We start from the raw sequence: 20,691 nt of genomic DNA on the forward strand, positions 1-20,691 counted from the left end.
TTGTTTGCCTTTCAATGTGTAATCCGTTAGTCTCCCTTTTCACTTTTTGGTGGAGTGTTGGTGGTTATTTTCTACTTTCGTAAAAGATATGGCTGTCTTTCCCTCTTAGTATTGATAATTTTACAGGGCTTTTTTGTTTGTTTGGTTTTATAAATAGATTATTGGAATTTGTTAGGCTTAAAATTTTGTTGAACTGTTAAAGAATAGTGAACTCCTTAGTTTATTTCCAAGTAACAGGCACAGGAGACACAAACTGTTTTAAGATGTTGCTGTGGGTCCCCTGCATTTTAAGCCATTTCCCAAGAAATCTTTCAGCTTGTACCAACTCACCATTACATGCTTATTTGGTCTTCCTTGTGGTTAAGAGTGGGGTAGAGTTAAGAAGTCTCTTACTGGAATGTAGAGAGAGTCAAGCCAATAACCTTGAACCAAGCTGTTTTGAGATTGTCAGTATTTACATGTAAGAAACATTCCTTTTAATAATAAAAATTAATATTATAACATTATTTTCAATTTGGGCTTTTATATTTTAGGCCTTTAAGAGCTTGAATAATAAGAGGAAGAATTACTGAAAATAATGCTAAAAGCTGGTGGTTATAAGTGTTGATTAATGATAGTTCAAACTATAGAATGTTTGGAGAAGGAATGTACAACTTGCCAAAGCATGATTGAAATAGCGCTATTCAGGAATATGTAAATTAATTTGGGCTTAGTACTATACTTAAACTCGGTCTAAATCATTCTTGTTTAACTTTGAGTTTTAAAAGTAAAATATGTCAAAATGAATTCTTAATTGTTTAGGATGAGTTTCTAGTGTTGGTTTTCATGGCACTGAACAGAACCACCCACGCTATTAATCAGGTATGTTGGTCTGAGTCTCAGGAGCAAAGAAAAACTGTAGTAAGTTGAATAGGGAAAGTTTAATATAAAGGATTATTAAATATAATAAGGGATTGGAGTACAGAGGGATTGGCTAGTAAGAAAGAGAACTCTAAATGATATAAAAATTACAAATATAAGGAGTAGCTGCTTCTCCTGGGGCCAAGATGGAGTCCCCATGGAAGAGCCTTCTTCTCCACCCTGTTACCAGAGAGTGTGTGGCTGTGGCATAACCTTATAGTAGAGAAGTCATTGTAGTGTCATACCAGTAGAACGTGCTAGAAATCCTTCTTCTGGAATTTGCTGGAAATTCATCTTACGGAGTGTTGAGGAAAGCTGGCTTCTCTAGCACCGGTTCCTTTAGCAAAGAGCTGCTGCAGTGCACAATGGCTACAGGCTCCTTACAGCATCTCTGCCACAGGCACTTCAGATAACCTTGAATCTGCTGGATCACAGGTCCCATGTGGTAGAGCAGCTTGTGTTGCAGCCTAAACTTACTGCAGAGCCTCCTTTTGTTCTTTCCCTCAATCAAAATTAGAAACCTCCCAGATGACTTTGTAGGTAGGTCGAGGTGTATCACACTCATATGTAATGTATGTCCTCTCCAAAATCTAAAAAAGGCCTGTCCAACCTTGTGCCTCTATTTCATGCTACTGTTAGGAGACTGCTCCCCCCACCTTGGGCTGAGATCTGGCATGATGTGGTTCTCTGAATGGTAGAGAAGTTGCTGTGGTGCCACATCAGTGGAACTTACTAGAAATCCACCCTCTGGAACTTTCCAGAATTCTGCCTTCTAAGGTGCTGAGGGAAAACTCTTCACAGGGCTGTTTTTTCTAGGCGGCACTCTGCTGCAGAATGGCTTCAGAGGGTACCAGGGGTAGCTGTTAGTCACTGGGTACTGCTGGCTGCTGCACATTGCAGCAGAATCCTGACACTGAAGAAGCTGCGCCCTGTAGAGCCGCTGGGCACTGGGGAAGTCAGGTTCTGGAGAAGCTGTGTGTTCTGCAGGAGCCTGCTGTGCATGCCCACAGGAACCAGGAAGCAAAACCCTTTCCTCCTGCAATATCTTTACAGTGCCCTCTACTGACAAGCTTTACATTGTGCCAGATCCATTTTCACTGTACTGGCAGACAAGTTGAATTTTGAGCTGAAAGGCAAGCAGTCGATAACTGGCACACAAGGGGAATAGCTTAGTTTTCCATTTCAGATTTTTACTGTTTCCAGTTGTGATTTGACCCTAGCAGTTGGCCCAAAGCCCTTAAGTGTTCTGAAAGACGGTGTTGCTTGCAAATGCATAGTTTGCATTTAAGAAAGGATGATCTAGCAGTGCTCTCAGTTGTCAAGCCCACAGGTGCCTTTCTGTATGCCATTTTATTCGTTTCTTTTAGAAGTCAGAGTACATGAATTCCAGGGAGAAGGGTCACCAAATATTATCTTGCTTCCCTTCGTGGTCTGTTTTGTTGTCATCTTCCTAATCTGATGGATGAACCCAGTAACTCATATCTGATTTATTACCCCCCCTTTTATCCCCTGCCTTTCAGAGACAGCCTTATATGGATTCATTTGTCTCCCAACAATATCTTAACATCTGTTTACAGAGTGAGGAAGTTTTTCTAAATTGGCATACCTGGAAAAATGGGGAGTTCTGTAGGAAACTCAGTCTCCTTAGATTTATATATATTTTTAAATTAATTAATTAATTAATTTTTGGCTGCGTTGGGTCTTTGTTGCTGCGTGTGGGCTTTCTCTAGTTGCGTCGAGCGGGGGCTACTCTTCGTTCAGGTGCGCAGGCTTCTCATTGTGGTGGCTTCTCTTGTTGCGGAGCATGGCGTCTGGGTGCATGGGCTTTGGTAGTTGTGGCATGCGGGCTCAGTAGTTGTGGCTCATGGGCTCTAGAGCGCAGGCTCAGTAGCTGTGGTGCACAGACTTGCTCCGCGGCATGTGGGATCTTCCTGGGCCAGGGCTTGAACCCGTGCCCCCTGCGTTGGCAGGCAGATTCTTAACCACTGCGCCACCAGGGAAGTCCCTCCTTAGGTTTAATAGTTGACATGTTTGTAGATCATTATGGAAAGTAGAACCTTCAAAATAGAGGGAAAAGAATTATAGGCTTGGAGTCAAAACAGACTCCAGGTTCTGGGACTTGGTCTGTCACTTTCTGGTTATATGATGTTGGGTAAATTATTTGATATCTCTAGAACTTGGTTTCTTCTTCTGCTATATAGGAGAGAATTAGAATTGTACCACTCTTTAAGAGGATTGTTATGAAGACTATATAAAATTCTGCCTCAGAACAGGACATGCTAATGCTTTCAATAAGTGACATTTGTTATTTTCGTGCCTACTTGGTTCTCTTCAGGATATTGTGTGTGTGTGTGTGTGTGTGTGTGTGTGTGTGTGTGTGTGTGTGTGTCTAATTTGCTTACCTGTCTGGTATTAGTGTGAAATTTAGAAGCTCTCTCCAGGAGTTTGAGATGTCTTCCAGGTCTTTGCTTATCCCTTCCAGGCTAAAAGTAGAGGCCAGGCTTGGTCATTTTCTGTTGGAAATAGTGTGGTTTATTCTTACACACAGAACTATTAGATTCAAATCAACTGCAGAAAAGATTAAAGAAACTTCTTTAACCACATGTCCTTTTTTTAAAAAAAATATTTATTTATTTATGTTTTGGCTGCGTTGGGTCCTCGTTGCTGCGTGCCAGCTTTCTCTGTTTGCGGCGAGCGGGGCTACTCTTCCTTGCGGTGCGCGTGCTCCTCATTGCTGTGGCTTCTCTTGTTGCAGAGCACGGGCTCTAGGCATGCGGGCTTTAGTAGTTGTGACACTCGGGCTCAGTGGTTGTGGCTTGTGGGCTTTAGAGCACAGGCCCAGTAGTTGTGGCGCGCGGGCTTAGTTGCTCCACGGCCTGTGGGATCTTCTCGGACCAGGGCTTGAACCCATGTCCCCTGCATTGGCAGGCGGATTCTTAACCACTGTGCCACCAGGCAAGTCCCATGAAAACATTATGAATTCTATATTTTATACTTAAAATTAGGCAAACTTTGCATTGTTTCATTTTATGTCTTTTAAAAAATACCGCAAGTTTGTTACTTGAATTATCTTAAATTACTTAAGCAAAACAAAAGTGTTTCATGCTTGTTGCTTGATTGTTGGTACACATTTGTTTTAACTCAGTTAATTTTCTCATAATGGAGCTAAATTACAAACTAAGGAGTCCAAACTGGCACCTAGTCCTTTTCATTTTTCTCTCGGTATCCCTGTCTAAACTCTTAAGCTATGTTCACAGTAATCATTGAGAAGACATGCTCAGAATAATGCCAAAGAAGTGGAGTGGTACATGTTTTCCACCCACTGTTCTTGTTCATTTGGTTCCTCTCTTTTTCTGAGAGATCAACTTGGTCATGTTAAGTAGTGGACTGAGATGGTGATGGTGTGTGATCCACTGGTTAGATTCTTTATTGTCTCTGGAAATGCTAAGCAAAGGACTTCTTCACTGAGGAGTAGTTATTGATCATGGCACTTATTTTAACATTATTATTTTCATTATTACAAAAGAATATGATTAAACAACTCATGGTCCCTACAATCATTTTACTTTATCCAACTTCCAGACTTCGTTTTCCTTTCAGAGGTCTTGTTTTACTAAGGAAAAATACTCACTATTGCCTCACAGTTGTTGATTGATGGATTGTTTCAGACTTTGCAAACTGCTTTATTTTTCTTATTAAGTTAAACAGTGATTTTATTTACTGCAAGCAAGTTTTTGTACTTTTTTTGATTTTTAAAATGTCTTTCATGAAGAAAATAAATTCTGAGTTTGGCAACTCTGACGGTCAGTGTTGCTAACCAGGATAAGTAGAGGAGGCTTTGAAAATGTTTTTCACATTTCATTGTTGAAATAGATGAATGTTGACATTCCTTAAAAAAAAGAAAGCAAAGCAAAATTTATTGTTTTTTATACTTGCCTTCTCCCCCATGGAACATATTATGGCTGTCTAAAGCAGTCTTTGAAGTGACTGGTGTTTGGAAGCTGCATTCATGGCACATAAAGATTTGATGTAGCCTCCAGAAACTGCAGTACTGACTGCATTTAGTTGGTCCTGTTGCCAAATCTTCTGTTTTGTTTTCTTCAGTTGATAATATATGTACGTACTTAAAAATTTATACCTATTGAAAATTTCATCAGTATATAGTGTCATTAAGCAGTTTACAAATTAACATGCCTTTACAAGTGTCATTAGTATAAAAATAAGGCTTATAAAAATTTAAATCATTTATATCTGTGGTTTCATCTAATATATGCTAAATAATTGTGGTAAGCTCTTTTCTCTCATTGTTGAGATTTATCTTAATGTGGTCATATTTGATAGAGAATTTTAGCTCTTTTGTCTTTTTTCTTTATTAACAAAAACAGTTGCAACCATATTTATAAAGTAGGACCCCACCAGATGTTTTCCGAATCTCATCTTTTATGCAGTCTTATAGCTTACCATGAAATATGCCTAAAGGCATGTTTGTTTGATTATGCTTCTCTTTGCATTGCATGTAACTAGAAAAAATTCCCAGTGATTTTCTTTCAAGATATTTGTGGTTAGTTTTTAAGTTTTGTTGTAAGAATGATAGTTAAGTGCAACTATTATTCAGACTTTCCGTACCCTAAAACACCAAGTTTCAGATTCTGTTTGGGAAATCTATAAGACTAGAACCTATATTTTGAAATCTTTAAGTGTGAAGGGTGAAAGTTTTAAAAATGAATTCTACATTAATTCAACACAGTTTTAAAAACCAAAGATGGGACTTCCCTGGTGGCACAGTGGTTAAGAATCCGCCTGCCAGTGCAGGGGCACGGGTTTGATCCCTGGTCCGGGAAGATCCCACATGTCGTGAAGCAGCTAAGCCCGTATGCCACAACTAATGAGCCTGTGCTATAGAGCCTGTGGGCCACAACTACTGAGCCCAAGTGCCACAACTACTGAAGCCTGCACACCTAGAACCCATGCTCTGCCACAAGAGAAGCCACCGCAGTGAGAAGCCCATGCACTGCAACGAAGAGTTGCACCCGCTCGCCGCAACTAGAGAAAGCCCATGTGCAGCAACGAAGACCCAATGCAGCCAAAAATTAATTAATTAATCAATAAGTTAATTAAAAAAAGAAAAAGAATTTTCTAAGAACCAATCTGTAAGAACTGAGTGCTTTCACAAGCATTTTTTTCATTGTCTTTGGTGTAAGCTCAGTTTTTTGTTGATGATGTTGTTTATTTTCATCTCAGTTCTGTCAGGGGGAAAAAGGTTTAGGATTTTATCTGTTTCACGTTTAAGGAGTTATTTCCTCTGGACACGTCCTGGGAGGCGCTTCTTGATTTCTCTAGCTACCACTCATCTGGTATAATAGGTAGTGCAAAACCTCTTCCAGAGTTTCCCTTGCAGGTTTACCTCTTTACTTCACTTACTTCCCATAGTTTTAGAAGAGAAACTCATTTCAGCTCCACCAGTCTGTTTTTTACCTAGCTGTGACATGATTTTTCAGATTTTTATGGTTTTGAAAATTGCAGCCTCAGTTCACCTACAGAAATTAGCATGTGCCAGTAAATCAGGGGATGGGAAATAGAACAGAGAATTAGGAAATGGAGTGGTTTGACTATTCAATTCACAGTGCTTGTGATTTTTCCTGCAAAAATTTATACTCCAGTTGTCTTAGTTAGCTCAGGCTACCAAAACAAAATACCGTAGGCTGAGTGGCTTAAACAACAGACATTTCTCACATTTTTGGATGCTAGGAAGTCCAAGATCAGGTGCTGGCTGACTGATTTGGTTCCTGGTGAGAACTTCCTTCTTGGATTGTAGAAGGCTGCCTTGCCTCCTTACTATGTCCCCATATGGCGGGGGGTGGGGGGGGCGGATGGTGGTGGGGGGGGAGAGAGAGAGAGAGAGAGAGACAAGCAAGCTCTCTGGTGTCTCTTACAAAGGCACTAATTCCATCATGAGGGCCCCACCCCCATGACCTCATCTAAATGTAATTGTCTCCTGAAGTCCCCATCTCCAAATACCATCACATTGTGGGGTTAGGGCTCCAGTTTATGAATTTTTTGCAGGGGGCGAGGGAGGCACCTCCATCCATAGCACCATTTATGTGATTCAGAGAGCTATGGGGGAAGTGGGCAGATAGGACTACTGGGAGAAAGGTCAGCAGAGGGGATAAGTACCATAGACATGTAGAATAGTGTCCTGAGCTTAATCAGACATATAGGTAAATGTTCTTATCCAGATTAATTGAGGGGGTGGATTCAATTTGCATGGATGTGGGAGAAGGGAGAGGATGAGCTTAATACAGGCTTATTTGTTTTTATCAGTGATCAAATGAGAAAGTTTACTTGAAGTATAAGAAAGCTAGCATCTTTGGGACTTCCCTGGCGGTCCAACGGTTAGGACTACACACTTTCACTGTTGAGGGCTGGGGTTCAATCCCTGGTCAGGGAACTAAGATCCCACAAACCTCACAGCATGCCTTTCCCCCCCTCCCCCCAAAAAAAGAAAGCTAACATCTTTATAGAACTAAGAGTCTTGAATTTCAGTGACTCCATACTCAGTGAAAAGCAGACAACACACACATCATGTATAATAGCCTTGTGGTAGGTCATCTTAAATTCTGTCAAAGAAGAGTTGAGGAGTTAAGAGTTAAGTTAAGGAGAGTTAAGAGTTAAGGAGATTTAAAACAAGTAGAATTGATTAACTATAAACAAAGAAGATTATAGATTGATTGTTAAGAAAATAAAGTGTTCTAATTTACTTACCAAACTAACAAACTTTTTCCTTAATACATATATTAATTTACTGTCCTTTTTTCCTCAAATTTCCAGTGATGCTGATAATTAAGTAACAGGAAGAGCTTGATCTGATTGTAAAGTTTTCATTGGTTGATGAACCCTCATTTTTTTCCTCTCTGAAGAATGATAAACTCTCAGGCTACCTGAATTCTCTCACTCTTGTATGGTATCTTTACTGTCTGCCAAGTGTTTTGTTCCATAGGTACCTAAGTAGGTGATATGTAGAAGAAAGAATTTATGTTGCCAATATTTTGTTGTATTTCACTGGCAACATAAATCTCCTTTTCAGTTTCCTGTCAGTGATACTCCATTTTCAGGTACTACTCTATATTACTCAAGACTGTTTATTACTTCAAATTTTATTACTCCTCATCACCATTAAAATTGGCCATCTTCTTTTACAGTTTAGCTCCAAAATTTTGACCTGTTTAGTATAGTTGACAACATGACAGCCTAATTAGCTTAGCAGTACAGCTGTTAAAGTATTGTCAGGAAAAAAAAGAAACGGCACTATTTCAGATAGAGGGGCTCTAATACATGAATTTTGTTGAACTAGCTGATTGATTCTCAAAGGGACACTGAAGTAATCCAGAGATTAATAACTACAGGAAGCAGCTAACGTCCCTGGAGCTGAGGGAATGAAAAAGGAGACATGGTGGTGTTGTGAGAACCTAGGAGCTTAGAGGAAGTGTCCTTTAGGGCAGCGGTCCCCAACCTTTTTGGCACTAGGGACCAGTTTCGTGGAAGACAGTTGTTCTATGGACCCGTGTGTGTGTGTGGGGGGGTGAGGGGGATGGTTCAGGTGGTAATGCAAGCGATGGAGAGTGGCAGATGAAGCTTCCCTTGCTCGCAGCTCACCTCCTGCTGTGTGGCCCGGTTCCTAAGAAGCAGCGGACCGGTACCAGTCTGCGGCCCGGGAGTTGGGGACTCCTGTTTTAGGGGATTGTTGGTCAAACTTGTCAGAAGGGAGTTTTACTGCAGCTTGGCCGTCAGAAACTCAGTAGGTGAGAGAGCAAGGTGAAGCTAGTACTTTGAATATCAGGTGTGCACACCTGTCTGCTGCTGGATCTCTAAATGGCTTTCAGAGACTAGAGATCTGAATGGAGTTGGTGTCTGGAGCCATACTGACAGGAGGTGAAAGCACCCTTCTACTTACAGGGTGGATTAGAGCTGAAAGACAATAGGTAAGTAATGGGCACAAATAATGGTAAAAGGTTATATAGTTACCTTAATAATAAAGGATAAGCTAGGACCATAAATCCCATGAATTTAAAAGGAAAAGTAAATGTGGTAAAACAACATTGTTGGTAACTGTAATAATAATGACATTAAATTCCTCTATTAAATAGTCACTCAGTTTGTCAGAAACTGAAATCTAGATATATGCATTTAAACATGACAGAGATTAAAAACAAAAGCAGGGAAACATTAAAAGGAAAATGCTGGGCTTCCCTGGTGGCGCAGTGGTTGAGAGTCCGCCTGCCGGTGCAGGGGACGCGGGTTCGTGCCCCGGTCCGGGAGGATCCCGCGTGCGGCGGAGCGGCTGGGCCCGTGAGCCCTGGCCACTGAGCCTGCGCTCCGCAACGGGAGAGGCCACAACAGTGAGAAGCCCGCATACCGCAAAAAAAAAAAAAAAAAAAAAAAAAGGAAAATGCTAATAAAAAGAAAGCAGGTATAAGCAGCCTTTAGAAGTCAACATAGAATGCAAGGCAAAAAACTATATGGGAGAGAGAGAATTCCTACAATATAAAATTTTAATTTCTAGAAGATGTAACTTTACAAATTCTTATATACTTAATAATTGGTTCAGAATATGTATAAAGCAAATGTAAACGTTGAAATTGACAAATTCATTATCAGTGTGCGAGATTGACATCTCAGAAAAATGGACAGATTAGTTAGTAACCATATACTAGATCATGGGTTGGCAGACTGTGACCCAAGGGCCAAATCTGACCCCTCTCATGTTTTTGGTAAGTTTTACTAGAATACATCCATACTAATTTATTTATGAAATTCTGCTTTTGTGTTACAATTGACAAGTTGAATAGTTGCTACAGAGTTTATGCCCTACAAAGTCTAAGATATTTTCTGTCTGGACCCTTACAGAATAAATTTGCCGCCCCCTGATGTAGATTAGCAAACTAGAAAGACCAGATAGTAAATATTTTGGGGCCAGATGATCTTTTGCTGCTGCTGCTTCTTTTTTAACCCTTTAAATATGTAAAACCCTTTCTTAGGTGCTAAGGGCCATTCTTTGCCAGCCCCTGATACAGATAAATGACACAGATAGTAAACTTGTTTTTATATAAATATATATTAGCACAAGAATGTATATATATTTCAAATATATGTATGAAAGAGAAATTTTGTACTGAATCAACCAAGATAAAAATAATTGAGGATATCAGTGATTTGAACATCATAATTATCAAACTTTAAAAAAAATAGAGAAGGTGTTTTACCAATTCAAATTAGAGAAACTATTACAAAGGCTGTGAATAATTTGCATGAAATAATAATTAATAAATCTGTTTTAATTTTTTCTCATTCAATTAAGACTATGCTTTTTTTTCAGCTACTCAAGGAGTATTTATAAAATTTAATCATGTTAGGCTACAGAGAAAAATGTTACATTCCAATCATATTTATATTTTTTTCTAAATATACTTCTACAGAATTTAGAGCTTAACAACAAAAGAAAGACAAAATCTAAATTATGTTTAAGTTGACACTCTACAGAATATAATTGCTGTTTTTAAAAAAGCTTGTCAGATTTATAATTTATTTTAGTTGAACATAATTATTCATAATGTTTTTCATAATCTTAAACATAATGTTGGAGTAAAAATAATAACAAAATCAGTTTATTTGGAAATTTAAAAAAACATTGACAGAGATAAAATAGAAAACATTATCTTTAGAAATGAATGACAAACAGCACTTCGTATCAGAATTTGTGCGATGTGCATAAAGTGTTACTTAGAGGAAAATGTGTAGACTTAAAGGCATATATTAAAAGATAGGAAAAGTTGAAAATAACTGGTGATCTCAATGGAAGAGTGTACCGATGAAAAATTAATCAATCTAAGAAAGAAACGGAAAATTTTATTTGAACCAAAATTCAGGATTACAACCCGGGAACAGCATCTCAGAAGGCTCTGAGAACTGTTCCACCTGTTAGAAGTCAAGGGACAGTTAATATGGTTTTTTTTTTTGCGGTACGCGGGCCTAATATGTTTTTTGAGACAAAGGGCTGGCTGTACATCAAATGCCCTATTACTGACAGTTAAAATAATCCAGAACCTCATCGTGGTGGGTCATGTGACCCCTTACAAGATCAAGAAGGAATGCTGTCTCTTAAGGTGTTGTCTTGTTGATGCTAAGAGAATGTTGCTCTTTATGGCTGATGGGAAAGGTTTGGTGATGCAGATACACAATGCACAGTGAGGGGAGAGAGGAGGCCAAAGGGCAGAGAAGATCTTTGGTTTAAATTTCTCGTCTTGCCATAAAAATACGACTTTTTATTTCACAGCTGTTATGTTGTAATTTAAGGATTGTAGGTTTTATTTTCAGATGTATATGTAGTGTACCTCGTTCTGATGTTGTTGACTGTAAACAGTAGCTATAAATTGCCACACTGCTTTATCTGTTTTAATACCAGGGATCAAGAGCTTTTATATAGTAGTAACTAACTCTCCTTATAGTATTTCTAGTTTTGAATGGCCAACTTGTGTCTGCTGTCATTCAGAATATGCTCCTTTTGATAACAGCAAACTTGATGATGGTGTCAGGAAATTTGTGTGTGTGTGTGTGTGTGTGTGTGTGTGTGTGTGTGTGTGTCTGTCTGTGTCTGTAAAACATTTGCATGTCATTAGTGATTAGTGATGTTGAGTATCTTTTCATGTGCTTATTGGCAATTTGTATGTATTCTTTGGAGAAAATGTCTGAATCCTTTGCCCATTTTTTTTTAATTTATTTTATTTTTGGCTGCATTGGGTCTTCATTGCTGCGCACAGGCTTTCTCTAGTTGTGGCGAGCGGGGGCTTCTCTTGCTGTGGAGCACGGGCTCTAGGCGCGCAGGCTTCAATAGTTGTGGCACACGGGCTTAGTTGCTCCATGGCATGTGGGATCTTCCTGGACCAGGGCTCGAACCTGTGTCCCCTGCATTGGCAGGCGGATTCTTAACCACTGCGCCACCAGGGAAGCCCCACTCATTTTTTAATTGGATTTTTTTTTTTTTTTGCTGTTGAGTAGTAAGAATTCTTTATACATTCTGCATCTCAATTCCCTATCAGATAAATGATTTGCAAATATTTTCTCTCATCAGTTGCCTTTTCACTCTGTTGATAGTGTCCTTTGCACAAATGCTTTTAATTTTGATGAAGTCTAATTTATGTTTTTTCTCTTGTCCTTGTCTTTGATGACATATTCAAGAAACCGTTGCCAAATCAGCAGTTACTTCTTTACACTAAATGCAGTGCAGACCATTGCATTTCTTCTTAGCTTTTAAAATTTTACACACATGGAGATTTTCAGGAAATGGTAGCATGTTTAGAGAAAAATGTATTGAGTTATCAGGAGGACAGGCGTGTTTGGAAGGAACGATGGAAATACTTACTAGTAGGTGATGAACAGCTGCCAATAATAACCCCACTGGAGTGAGAAAAATCACTGGAAGTCCAGCTGCCATGTTCAAAAAGACACTGAAAAATTCCAAGGGCTGTTAAGGGTTCAAAGAATGTATCAAGGTTCACTTTGGGAGTTAGAGAAGTTGAATACAAAAGTGGTGACTCAGAAGCCAGCTGGCTTATTTACATAACCATTTGGCAACCTTTAAGAAGGGAGGGAAGTAGCAAAAGGACAGACAGCTGGCCAACAGGCAAAGAAATAAGTATCAAGGACCTGGAAGGCATTATTCTACTATCTTCTCCTTGATTTTGAGTGATTGTCTCTTAACTTCAGCAGCAATGAAATTAGGAAGTATAAAACCAAAGGAGGAAAAACACTGTTGAAGTGCATATTAGAAAAGGGGACTATAAAACTTTGTATAATTCATAGAGAAGATGAAAGCTATCAGAAAGCTGGATGCATACAAAAGGCATCCTTCACCAAATCTTTGTGTTCTGCTTAGTTTGAATTACTCCAAAAAACCTTAAGGAATATAGGTTTCTTGAAGAATGACCATCCCTAGAGGGTCTTTGAAAAAGACAGTCTCGCACTAGAAGCTATTGCTGTAACAAGCTCTAAAAGTAGATCTAATGCTGTAGGAATCAGATGGACAGATTCTCCTAAAAAATATCAACTCTTGAGTAGATAAGGGACAGTGAGTGTATGAGGATCTTGACTGTTGGAAACATTTAGAAATAATTTTAACTAAAAGCTGTCCTTCCTAATATAACTTGAATTATAACAGTGTGAACTAGTATTTATTGTGTACTCCTATTATCAGATTATGTATTTGAGGATAATATCTTGATGGTAGATTACCTTATAGGTTAGAGTTTTCAGAGCATTTCTCAGTTACTCACTGTACCTATTTTATCATTACAGTAACCCTGTAGATAGATATGATTATCTGCATTTTGTAGATTGGGAATGTTGAGTGTGAAAAGTGAAATGATTTGCTTCATATACTACAGGTAGCAGTGTTGCAGGAAGGGGGACCCCTTCCAGGGCCCCAGCGTGGGCTCTTGTCTAACGTTCGGAAATGAATTGTCCGAGGAGGCACATGTGCTGACAAAGCAAGAGACTTTATTGGAAAGGGGCGCCTGGGCGGAGAGCAGCAGGGTAAGGGAACCCAGGAGGACTGCTCTGCCACGTGGCTCACAGTCTCAGGTTTTATGGTAATGGGGTTAGTTTCCATGTTGTCTCTGGCCAGTTATCTTGCTTGGCCCATAGTGCGACTCAGGGTCCTTCCTGGTGCTGTGCGCATCTCTCAGCCAAGATAGATTCCAGTGAGAAGGATTCTGGGAGGTTGGTTGTCTGCTCCCTCTTTTGCCCCCTCCTGAATTCTCCCAGTTAGTTTTCAGCTGCAGCACCATGTTCTTTATCAGGACCTCCTTTATGAGACAGCTCAGGCAGGTGGGCCTGGCCAAGGCAGGTGGTTTCCATCAGCAGTTCCCTAACAGCACAATTTGTAAAGGATTGAGTCTAGATCTCCAGGTCCCAACTCTTGACATTCTTCCTAGCTTTCTCATAATTCATCATAGTACTTTATTTCAGCTTCGTTTTAGACAAAATAGGCTTTAATAATTTTGGGAATACAGCCACCACTTATAACATTGTTTTTATGAAATAGTATGATGTGACTTTTTAAAAACATTCAACATGAAACATCTTTGGGGGAACATAAATTTGCAAAATTGGGCTTTATAAAAATTCAGCCACACAGTATTTAAACTTCTGGTTCTTAAATGTTGAGACACATGTCTAAATCTGAAATTAAAGAATTAGTGGGAGAGGGACTTCCCTGGTGGCGCAGTGGTTAAGAATCCGCCTGCTGCTGCAGGGGACACAGGTTCAAGCCCTGGTCCGGGAAGATCCCACGTGCCATGGAGCAACTAAGCCTGTGAGCCACAACTACTGAGCCTGCATTCTAAAGCCCGTGAGCCACAACTACTGAGCCTGCATTCCAGAGCCCGTGAGCCACAACTACTAAAGCCCACGCACCTAGAGCCTGTGCTCCGCAGCAAAGAGAAGCCACCACAATGAGAAGCGCTGCAACGAAGAGTAGCCCCCACTCGCCACAACTAGAGAAAGCCGGCATGCAGCAATGAAGACCCAATGCAGCCAAAAAAAAAAAAAACAAAACCAAAAAGGGGAGGAGGAGGTGGTCATAACGGGAGCAGCAGAACCTAGAGTGAAGATTATGCCCAGTGTGACAAATGAGGGGAATGGGAACTCTAGCTGAGGATGTTTTAGATGAGAAGTACAAGAAGAAACTGTCAGGAAACCAGAGAGTAAATAAACGTGAGGCTAATGGGGGGAGGAAAGTTGGAGAAATGATAGTGGTAGTTAGCAGTAGAAGGTACAGGAGATGTGATGAGTAGCAGATATTGACTTTGGAAGCAGAGAACCAGCAGTGCACAGAGTATAGAATACCTTTGGTACCTGGGAATTCAGTGAACCAGGCACTGAATTCTCCTTTAGGCAGGTCAGTACTTTTAGCCCAGTTGCCTTGGGAGAACTGGTACTAGGGTTGGGGAGAGAACTGGCTTTTATTATGCTGTGTAGGGAAGAGCTGAACTTTGAATAGTATAGTTACTATTGTGGGAACACAAGTAGCATGTTAGATCTAGGTATATTGTGAAAGCCATCCTATTATATGAGCCCCTCGTTGTCTTGTGAAAGGCAAAAAACCATAGCGTTTAAATGTCGAACTAAGTGTAAAGAATAGAAGTGGTGGTAAACTTAGTACAGTATTTTTCTGTACTAAGATAACGTCACTGCTTAGAAATGGAAAAGAGATCAGTGGCTCTCAATCCTCACTGCCACTAGAATCTTCTGATGCCTGAGTCCCATTCTCCAGAGGTTCTCTAATTGCTTGGGATGAGGCCTAGGTAATTCTGATGTTGAGAACAGAGCTGTGGAACAGGGAACCCACTGCCTAAGTGAGACTTCCTAGGTCTTCTTTGCTGGAAGTGCTTTTCAGTGAAAGGAGCAGAAAGCATCCCCATTTTTTAGACCACATACAAACATAATGATTTTCTTAACTTAGAGAAAGTGGCTCTGGTGATTGAGAAGCCATTTCTATCTAGTATCTACAGGGAACTGTTAACTTTTTACAGATAATATACTTTACATTACAGTCTGTACTCAAATAGTTTTTACTGTATTGATAATATATACCAGTTAATTTTGAGGATTGAATCAAATTCTCTCCTGACAGGTGTGGTATAATTGACCATTCTAATATAAGCAGAGTATGAGCAGGTGCTTTTGGCTTCAATAGATCAAATCTTTCTGGATTTAAAGCTGCAGTACAGTGTTTTTCAAATTTTTTAAGACAGTAAGAATTTATTCTCCCATGTACAGTGCCTGAATGTAAGAAACTTCCTAAATCTTTGGGATGGAAATGGCTCTAAATGAAATTTTCTAAAAGTGTAACTTTGTGGCTGTTTGCAGTGCTTTATTTGGGTAAACAGAAGTTTTTGTCTGGCTGGTGCTCTTAACTGTTTTGTATACTTCAGTAGAGGTTTATTTTACTGGTACAAGCGTAACTAAACAAGAGCCAAATACTCTATTGTTACATCCTTCGAGAGCTTGTTCTAAGGAAGGCTTATATTGAGGAGGGGTCTGTGAATCTTTTCTCAATGGTACTGTTATCATGAATTAAATAATTAAGATTCAATTCCGAAGCCAGAAAAAGTCTTTTGTGGATATTGTGGCAGGGATTTAGATTTTTAAAAACCAGTTCAGTACTCTATTGATATAGAATTTATTGCCTTTTCTGGCAGGTGATCTCATTTTCTGGTCTGAATTTTATCATAATGTAATCCACAAATAAACTTTTGTTTTTAAGAAAAAGTTTATTTGGTTGCGCTGGGTATTGCAGCAGGTGGGCTCTTTAGTTGTGGCTCGCAGGCTCCTTAGTTGTGACATGTGAACTCTTAGTTGCGGCATGCATGTGACTCTAGTTCCCTGACCAGGGATCGAACCCAGGCCTCCTGCATTGGGAGCGTGGAGTCTGAACCATTGCGCCACCAGGGAAGTCCCCACAAATAAGCTTTTTTATAGAGTCATGGTGGTGGTTAGGTACAAAGAAATACTGTCCCTGGTATTTAAAGAAATGTAATGTGAGATGTTAAGGTTCATTTTTGTATTAAATATTTCATTTTACAGAGTATGATGTGAAATCAGTTTACTTGTCAAAATTGTCTCATTTTAAAATTCTGTTTATTATGGTAAATATTTCTAGAGTTGGATTGAAGAAAGAGTGGCCTGACAAGTACGGCTATTGAGATGGGTGATGAGTGACATTAAAGTGCACTCCAGCTCTTATAGGGTAGTGCTCATTAAATATCTGTTTTTGAGGTAACAAAGAGTAAGAGTAATTGGATGGTCCTAATGCAGAATAAAACACATATTATGACTTAATGAATGGTTGAGTTGCCTAAAACATTCTTTTAAAAAAGTCCAAAGCCATAATTATGTAAGAGCAGTATTTGTGTTAGATAACATTTAAAATACAGCCCTTTTAATTTTCTAGCAGCCATGTTTCTGGGGCTGAAAAGAGATTCCTTTCAGAAATGAATAATGTCTCTTTGGGAGTACATCTTGAAGAGGCCTTGAGAACAGCCCAGCAATTGAACTGTGATAAAGTACCAAAAAATATTTTCTATTCATCTACCTTAAAACAGAGATTGATCATATAGTCTTCACTTTTTTTTTTTGAGGAAGAGTTCCACTCCCACATCCAAAATATAAGCCGTGGAAAAGAATTCTTAGTTTGCTAGAGTACAAAGGCTGCATTATCGAAAGTGAAGTTTCTTTTTAAAAAGAGAGACCTGGCTGTGAATCCCAGTTCTACCAGCTATTAATTATGAGATCTTGGTAAGTTAAACCTCCTTCCAAGTGGAATTTTGCCATCTAAGTGGAAATAACAATACCTACATCACAGGATGGTATGAGGATTAAATCAAAAAACAGATGCAAAGGCCCTGGCACATGCTGGATGCTTAATAAATGTCCATTGCTTTTCCTATGCTACAGTAGCTTTGCAATATCTACCTTTTTTTAAAAAAAATTTATTTGTTTTTGTCTGTGTTGGATCTTCGTTGCTGCACGCAGGCTTCCTCTAGTTGCGGTGAGTGGGGGCTACTGTTTGTTGCGGTGCGCGGCCTTCTCATTGTGGTGGCTTCTCTTGTTGCGGAGCACAGGCTCTAGGCATGCGGGCTTTAGTAGTTGTGGCACGCGGCCTCAGTAGTTGTGGCGTGCAGGCTCAGTAGTTGTGGCGCACGGGCTTAGTTGCTCTGCGGCATGTGGGATCTTCCCGGACCAGGGCTTGAACCTGTGTCCCCTGCCTTGCCAGGCGGATTCTTAACCACTGTGCCACCAGGGAAGTCCTAACATTTTTTTTTTTTTAAGTTGGGAATTAATTTTAGGTAATGAATTCTTATCTACCCTGGCATTGTATTTCAGTATCATACGTTTCTGGGACTTCTTCTAAAATCTTTCATACCAGTTTACAGCTGTATTCATCATTACTGAAATCCCGGCCTTGTTACATAGGTATTTTAATATTATCACTTAATGTTGTTAAGTGATAATATTAGTTTGACTAATATTAGTTTCACTGTCACTGTATTTATTACCCCAGTAAAATTGTTTAAAAAAAAACACCTCACATCTCAAGGCAAAGCTGATCCATAGAGTGGTTTAGAAATCCCAGGTTAATCACTCAGAAAGCCATGGTCATAACCTTGATGCTGTCTAGAAGCACAGACAGGTTCATCTGTGAAATTTTCCAAAAGTCATTCAGCGGTGTGAACTCTCAAGCAAACATTATAGTACACAAAAAGGAAAAATTCTGTTCAGTAGGCACCTCTGTTATTTGCTTCTTTGAGAAGCAGTCCTCATTGTGTTATGATGTATTTGGAAGAAAGTCCAAGTGCTAAAACAGGTTATTAGTTTTTGGTTTAGGTATACCATCTTTTATTTTGCCTCTTACTAATACTTCTCTACAACCTTCTAACTCTTCTTTTGACCATTTGTTCATTGCTCTGTAGAATACTCAGCAAAAGAAATTAAAGGTGACATCTGATCGATGGGTGTTACTTTTTGATGGTAACTCTTTTAATATCAATAGATTTCAAGATGAAAGTGTTTGAAAATCATACCAGATATGATGACCTGGAATTTCTGCAAAGGTTATTATTTTTGTGGTGTCTTACTGTAATCAGTATCATAAGACATTTATTTCAACAGCTGAAATGTTTTTTCTGACTAAATCAAATAAAACAAGAATTGTTCTGCTTCAAGACAAGACTGGGAGAAGGGGGTGGAGGAGAGATGGTGTACTATCTATTAGTATTTGGGTAGATTAGTTGTATTTTGTTTTAGCCAAAGCTCGATTCAGATTTATCCCAAATCATCTATTAGAGCCATGCTTTGATTTAGACTTACAATGTGCATTTTAAAAGTTTATCAGATGAGCCATGACATCAGGAATGAACAGTTCTGCCAACGATTAACTAGTAATAAGACAAACCTAATGAGAATTTGTCTGGGGAGACATTATTGTTTTTCATCTTTCATGTCTATCATCTTGCTGGAATTTTATGAAAATGAAAAATTATAGGAAATTGAATGATCTGCAGAAAAATGCCTGTGCTATATTCCCAGTGTTATGGCTGACAGAAAAAAAATTGGAGCTAATAAATAAGATCTAGTAGTCCATATAGATTTGTTGTGGTAAATAGCATTTATGTAGTTTGATTTCTTCTCAAACCTATTTGTAAAGCAATTTTATTGAATATACTTTTTCCTACTTACCAGTTTTACTGTTACGATGATCTGTTTGAATTAATAGCTAGATTTTCTAGAAGGCCATTCTTCCCATACATATTTGGGTGCCAGATATTTGTAGAGTGCATACCGTGTGCTAGGCACAAATGGGCTTATTTGGAAAAGACCCCCTCACAAAGTTTAAGCAAGATAGTCTCCTTATAAACTGCCAACTCTGTATTTAAGCCATTTATTTCTCTGAGAAGATTAAATAGTCCAGTTTAGTGACTATGTATTCTAAGCTCCAGAAGAAGCTTATTAGTCCTAGAATCAGGAAACTTGCCTTCTGCTATTTATTTGCTTATCTGCATATATTTTTATTCCATAGTAGTTAGAGTGCTTGTAGAATCTCTGCTAACATCCTGTTACTGGACCTTCTGGAACGGTCTAGTTATCAGGTTTCTTCCTTAGCACCCTTTCCATGTGCTCACCCACCATCCCTCTGTCTTCTTACTCTCTAGAAATCCTTTCAAGTAGATGTTATTAGTTTTAAAATTTTCTTTAAGGCAGGCTCAGCATTGCTCTGGCCCTTCATTACTCTGTCTAGGTCCTTGACCTATGACCCATGTGTAGCATATGTGTATACTGCTTTCCTTATTGCTATCATCGCTAATTTTCCAGAGCAAATTTCCACACTCTTTAAGGATTTTAGCATTTGGCGCACAATTTACTTTTCCATTTTACTTTCTGCCATTTACCATGAGGATATCTAACATTCATTTGTTGTCCCATTAGACTGTTGCTGTGGGCTCCTGGATTCATCCTCTGTTTTTCCCTTTTTTCACTTTCCCAGAACAATCGTATATGAACACATATTCAGCAACCCATATGTACATAGTCTAGACCTGCACTGTTCACTATAATAGCCACTAGAGTCACCTGTGGCTTTTGAGCACTTGAAACAATTAGTACAAATTGAGATGTGCTATAAAATGTAAAACACAATTGTCTCTTGGTATCTGCATGGGATTGTTTCACAGGACCACCCTCCACAGATAATAGCAAAATCTGCTGATGCTTACTTCTGCTATATAAAATGGTATAGTATTTGCATATAATCTATGCACATCCTTACGTATAAGGCATACTTTGGAGATACTGCAGGTTCAGTTCTGGATCACTGGAATAAAATGAATATCACAATAAAGCAGGTTGCATAAATTTTTTGATTTCTCAGTGCACGTAAAGGTTATGTTTAGGGACTTCCCTGGTGGCGCAGTGGTTAAGAATCCTCCTGCCATTGCAGGGGACACAGGGTCGAGTCCTGATCTGGGAAGATCCCACATTGCCACGGAGCAACTAAGCCCGTGCTCCACATCTACTGAGCCTGTGCTGTAGAGCCCGTGAGCCACAACTACTGAGCCCACGTGCCACAACTACTGAAGCCCGGGCGCCTAGAACCCATGCTCTGCAACAAGAGAAGCCACCGCAATGAGAAGCCCACGCGCCACAACGAAGAGTAGCCCCCGCTCGCGCAACTAGAAAAAA

The 20,691-nt window shown here is 39.4% G+C and overlaps 1 protein-coding gene across 16 annotated transcripts in view; it reads left to right on the forward strand.

The window, feature by feature from the left end:
• The window catches only part of EIF4G3 (eukaryotic translation initiation factor 4 gamma 3), a 366,964-nt gene that overhangs the window by 126,040 nt on the left and 220,233 nt on the right, over positions 1–20,691 (forward strand). The window lies entirely within an intron of this gene.

Source organism: Globicephala melas, chromosome 1 (genome assembly GCF_963455315.2).
Source record: "Globicephala melas chromosome 1, mGloMel1.2, whole genome shotgun sequence".
Lineage (NCBI taxonomy): Eukaryota > Metazoa > Chordata > Mammalia > Artiodactyla > Delphinidae > Globicephala > Globicephala melas.